We start from the raw sequence: 6,536 nt of genomic DNA on the forward strand, positions 1-6,536 counted from the left end.
ATTAATAAGTGCACTGGGCTGAGTTCCAAACCTAGCTGTACTTCACCATGTTAAACCTTATTTTCTTTCTGTCATTGCCTGTCTGTCTTCAACACACACTTACATTTTGCAGAAAAACTGCTTAGTCATCAACCTCTGGCCAACTACCTCATCCTCAACATACAACATTCATTATCTCTCAATCGCTCATACTCTGGGATGTAATACACATATTTCTTGAAGGGGACATCAGAGGCGGTCCTGGTCCTTTTTTGCCATGAATGAGATGAGATGAACTAAAAAAAAGAACGACGGGAATAATGGAAGGAAGGAAGGAATGAAGTAAGAAAGTTAGTTTTAAATATTTTAGTACTTTATTGCATAAGCTTTTGATGTGATAGTCCGGTGGTTCATAATTACGCCGGTAGGCGGCGACAAGTAACTGTCTTTATAAGTGAGTCAGTGAGTCAATCACTTAAAGAGATAGTTCACCCAAAAATGAAAATTACCCTATGATTTGCTCACCCTCAAGCCATCCTAGGTGTATATGACTTTCTTATGAACTAAAAAAAAGAACGACGGGAATAATGGAAGGAAGGAAGGAATGAAGTAAGAAAGTTAGTTTTAAATATTTTAGTACTTTATTGCATAAGCTTTTGATGTGATAGTCCGGTGGTTCATAATTACGCCGGTAGGCGGCGACAAGTAACTGTCTTTATAAGTGAGTCAGTGAGTCAATCACTTAAAGAGATAGTTCACCCAAAAATGAAAATTACCCTATGATTTGCTCACCCTCAAGCCATCCTAGGTGTATATGACTTTCTTCTATCAGACGAATACAATTGGAGTTATATAAAAAAAAAATTCTTTGCTCTTCAAGATTTTGAAGTGAAATAAAGTGCATAAATCCATCATAAAAAGTACTCCACAAGGCTCCAGGGGGTTAATAAAGGCCTACTGAGCTAAATTGATGCATTTGTGTATTAATAATATCCATATTTAAAACTTTATAAACCATAATCTCTAGCTTCCGCTAACTGTCACATATGCATGTTCACGAGAGAGTGGCGTTCCAGCGGACGCAGTATCCCTTTAAATGATTCATTCAAAACACTGATTAATTCTGAAATGAATCAGTGGCTGGCTGCATCCAAAATCACAGACTTCCCTACTGCACAGTAGGCAAAAATCAGTATGTGAACACAATAGCATGTCCGAATTCACAGTATTCATAAAAAAGTAGGCAAAAAGTCCCAGAATAAACTAATGTTTCCAGCAAGATCCTGAAGTGTGCATCTGATGGACACTTCACTATCCCATGCCGCTGTCTGTATGAGCAAGACATTGAATCATTCCCTCAACTGATTCATTCAAAACACTGATTCATTTAGGAACACCACTGCTGTTTGTTGCATGGAGATGTGCTACAGTTAATTTTACTTTGAATGGAATTATTTTTAAAATAGGCAAAATAGACAAAAAAAAAAAAAAACTTGAATTAAAGGTGAAAAACTGAAATAGCATTTTTCTTGTAAAATGTACTTCATTAATCTGATTTTTGTGGAGTTTAGAATCAAAAAGCAATATGTGATTAATTTGGATACATTTGATAAATTAATCTGCATATGATATAGTTAATTCAAGTACAGTTTTTAAACCATTAACAACCTTGTTATAAATACAAATAAGGTTGGACAGTACGTAAAGCATGCACACACGGCTATGAGACTATTATCCCCAACTCCATCAATAAAATCATTATGCCAGCATTCGGGAGAAAGAAAGACCATGATACACAAGTCTAAATTATAGCTAACTTCATCATTAAGAGCAGCAGCTTCTCCCCAGTGCAGCATAAAGTGGCTCTTAATAGACATGTATTCTCTGCCCTCATAATGGGAGCTTGTAGCTCGGCTGGTCTGACTTAATTATGAATCAGTTTTTGAGTTTTTTTTTCTTTTCCTCGCCTTGCCTTGTCCATTATTCTCTGTTGCAAATGTTACCTAATACAAAACATTTTCATTTGAATTATATAATCCATGACTAATGCTCCTCTTTCATGTGGAATATTAATACAGCATTTGCATTTTTTCACAAATAGTGTTTGGGATTTTAAAAATTTAAATGGAAATGCCAATGTTGCAGTTTGGTGGGAGGCCTTGCATCACAGAATAGATTTTTCTCATTTTTCATTTTATGCATGCCTTTAACAAATACCCCCAAACAAATAACTGAATACATTTTCATGGGGTGAGGGGGGGGGTCTCTTTGGGCCCTGCTGGAATTGAAGATGTTAAAGAGGGGAGGAAAGAATCGCTGTATGAGTTTCGCATTAAAATTCAACTGGTGAATTCACACGAGAGCTGGATATGAGATCGCAGTTCAGACATATCACATGCCTTTCCTTTGAGCCGTGTGACTGTATTGGGTCATGAAAGTTCTTCGTAAATGACAAATAGAATGAAGTGAAGCTTGTGCACTCTAAATATATCTCTAACTGGAGGATCGGTGTCATTCGGTACATCAACAAAAGATGCTGGAAACATGTTCATTACATTTAGCCACTGATATTAGCCACTGATATTTCAGTAGAGCTGATTACCTAAAATCAGTTTAAAGAAATGTTTTGGGTTTAATACCAATGCGGCTTTCTCAGAAAAGGGTTGTGATGTATGACAAAAATATTTCAACTCCTCTATAGCACTTATAGGCTTCTGTTGTAAGTAACTGACAGTAAAAATAATTTATTAAAAATTATTATGTCATAATTATTTAGTGGCAACCACAAGTATTCATAATTTTTCATACAGATAGGTAAATAGATTTTTTTTTAATCACATTTATGTTACAAAAATATTCATTTATTTATTTTATTTTTTGGAATTGATGATTTCTGCTATGGCATTTTAGATGTTTATTATTTTTTTGCCTACAACAATCAATTAACCAATAATAATTATTATTATTATAAGAGATGTAAATATCTTGAAAGTTGCATTTAAAATCTTGGCTCAAAACAGATGCGGTCCTCAGAGTTTTACAATTCACAATTCTTTATATATATTATATAGAACAATTTATATACAAAAAACAAAGCCTGAATTTAAAACTAAATTGAAAATGAGGATATGACCTGCATGTTTGGTTAATGAAAAAATCCAGCTGAAAATGGCAGTGAAATTGGATGCAAGTCAATACTTTATTACTGAGGGAAATCAGCAACATCTTCAAAAGCTTTCAACATGCTTTAACAAATAGCTGGGCAATTTTGCTCTCCACCAAAACAAGTTATGGCAAAATTGTCCATTCTCCTTCTGAAATATTGATAGGTGAAAAGGAGGAAGGGGAAAAGGCAGCAAGAAAGAGACGGCGACCCAGAATGTGAGAGAAAAGCACCTTGGTGATGGGAAAGAGACAGCAATTGACAGCACACCGGAACATTTCTCTATCCTTCAGATAATGACATCGCACCCTGTCAGACAAAGAGTGACTCAGAAAAGAGTGAGGGTGGGGGGGTTATGAAGAGACGGGACGAAAGCGGATGGTATACAGGGGGAAAATTGAAGCAGAAATTGCTATTTTGCCAGTTATAATATTCCTGCAAATGATGTGTGTACATGTGTGCACATGCAGTGGTTTGTCATCACCACATTTTTGTGAATGCTATCGACAGTGTTGTGTGCAGTGCTGAGGAGTTACTAAGTTAAAGTACAGAATGGTGATGCTACTAACTTTTTATGTGGTGTGGCAGTAGTTTAGCTGTTTTCAAAACAGAGGAAAACGCTACTTTTACTACTTCCAATGAGTAGTGAGAAGAAACTCTACATTGCTATTTTTGTCACATTACATTTGATATACAGTTTGTGTAAAATGTCCTTCCCCTTGCTCATATGAAGCATTGAGAAGTCTGATTCATTGTAGTGAATCAGTTCACTCGGACCAGTTAAAAACAAATGATTCACTGATTTATTTCAGTGCAGTCCCCTTCATAGCTGTCATAATTGCATTGTTTTCTTATTTGTAGTGATACACAAATAAAATTACACATAAATTGCAATAATTTTAATAAATCATATATTTAGTTAAATGATTAACACTTTACAATAAAGTTCAATTTGGTTAAAGAATAAAATTACATTTTAATTTCAATAATTTTAATAAATAATATATTTAGTTGAATGATTAACACTTTACAATAACAGTCAACTTGGGAAAAAATATGCAATTAAATATTAATTGCAATTTTCTAAATATAAATAACATATTTAGTTGAATGATTAACACTTTATAATAAAGTTCAACTTGGAGAAAAATAAAATTACATATCAATTGCAATCATTTAACTAAATATATTGAGTTAAATGATTAACACTTTATAATAAAGTTCATATCAGGAAAAAAAATTACATTAATTGCAATAGTTTTACAAAATAATATATTGTTAAATGATTAACAATTTACAATAAAGTTCACTGCAAATGGCATTAATTGCAAAAGTTTTACTAAATAATGCATTTATTTAAACGAACAACACTTTACAATAAAATTAAATTCAGGAAAAAATTTAAATGACATATTAATTGCAATAATTTTTCCAAAATAATATATTTTGTTAAATGATTCTTACTTCAATCTGAATGTATTTGCTAACATGAACTAACAATTTCTATTCAATATATATTAAAATTCCAAAGCATTTATTAATCTAATGTTAATTAATAAATACACAATTATTCATTGTTAATTCGTTTATACATAAAATAAGTCATTTCTACAACTTGTTAAATATGTATTTGCATATGTATGAATTAACATTAACCTAGATTAATAAATGTATTGCTAGTTAATAATGTAATAATATTAATCTGAATATTAATAATATTAATACTAATATTGCCCCCACCCCTATTGAAATACCTTCAATAAAATAGACTGCTCTTTATTTGCAGTGCATACTTTTGCTAACTACTTTTTCAAATGGGTAACTTGACTGTAGTTGCACTTTGAAACTGTAGTTTGCTAAGTCATATAGATATGGCAGGATTTTACAGCATAAAAAAGCACATCCAATTATGAACACTATATTTTAGTCATTTTATGTGTGTGTGTGTGTGTGTGTGTGTGTGTGCTTGCTCTTATCTATGTCTGAGTGCTAGTGCATGTGCATGCAAATGTCTGGCCTTTGTCTGTGTGTGTGTGTGTGTGTGTGTGTGTGTTATGCAATAGCTGACCTCCTGTGTGCGCATTACTCATGCCGACCTGCTGTGTGCAGTCTGGTCAGGTTGGAGATTTGGCCCCAGTCTGAGGAGAAGTAGAGCACATGTTCCTGTGTCTGGAGCTCTGTCCAGAAAAACCATGTGATCCTGCTCAGGGGAGGCCTACATCTGTGTTTATAAGAGCTCATTGGAGTTACACATAAGGAGGTACATTGGTGAATCTAACAAAAACATACCTCGGTCACATTAACTCATCATTTTTCACTGTTCATTTCACCACAGAACAGAAGTTTTCTTTGTTAACTTGATCACTGAAGGTGCTGCACATTTGAGGTGAGGGTCATGTGAAGTCAAGATCAGGAAAATGTGCCTGATTGCAATGAAAATAGTCAAAAATCTTCCTTAAATACTTAAAAAAGGCTTAATATTTTTAAAGCAAATTATCATTTCAGATTTTAGAGTGACCCCGACTGAGATTCACCCTCATAAACTGGTGTGTGTAACGTAGAAGTGTATAAATTCATTTAAAAACTGCAGTCGTTCATCAACGGCTGACAAATACTTGAAGTAGGAGTTTGTGTGTGTGTGTGTGTGTGTGTGAACTGAGTGAACTCATTTAAACCCTGAGTCAGGCGTAAAGGTCTGAAATCCCGCAGAGGTAAAAACTCAGTCAACACGGAACCTCCTTATCACGGAACATTCAGACTATGTAGGAGGCAAAATGAAAAGCCACTAGAGAATCTGTTATTGAGCTGCAGATGGCGTGAACTGTAATAATGTTTGTTCTTAAGGCACATCGAAAGTGCAGATTACTCCTGAAGTACGAAAAACTTAAGTTGTCGATGCACACTTCAGACATGTGCAAGAACATAACAACTTGGCCTTACATGCCACTGTACAATGAAAAATATTACCGCATACTTTTTATAGCCCAGTATCCAGGAGGAAAGTCTTATTGTGGCATGTGATAATCCAAGTTATATTCGACATCAGAGCTCAGAAGCTTGTGTCCAAAATAAACAAACTAAAAAAAAACAAAACATATTGCAATGAAGCACTGTATCGGTACTTGATCTGTGAAAAACTTGATTACTTAATAAATTACTTAAAATAAAATAAATTACAAAATTAAATGTATTAAATTAAATACAGCACTATATAGATATCATATAGTAACAAAAAAAAATCTAACTAATTAAAATGAACTAAAATATAAAAAGCTTATTGCATTTCACCTATTTGCCAAAGAAACATTTCTCATTTTTATTAATAACTAACACTAAAAATGAAATAAAAATTTAATTATGATGAATTATAAAAACTATATAGATAAATTAATAT

Source organism: Sinocyclocheilus rhinocerous, unplaced genomic scaffold, assembly GCF_001515625.1.
Source record: "Sinocyclocheilus rhinocerous isolate Xijiao unplaced genomic scaffold, SAMN03320098_v1.1 scaffold192, whole genome shotgun sequence".
NCBI classification, from domain to species: Eukaryota; Metazoa; Chordata; class Actinopteri; order Cypriniformes; family Cyprinidae; genus Sinocyclocheilus; species Sinocyclocheilus rhinocerous.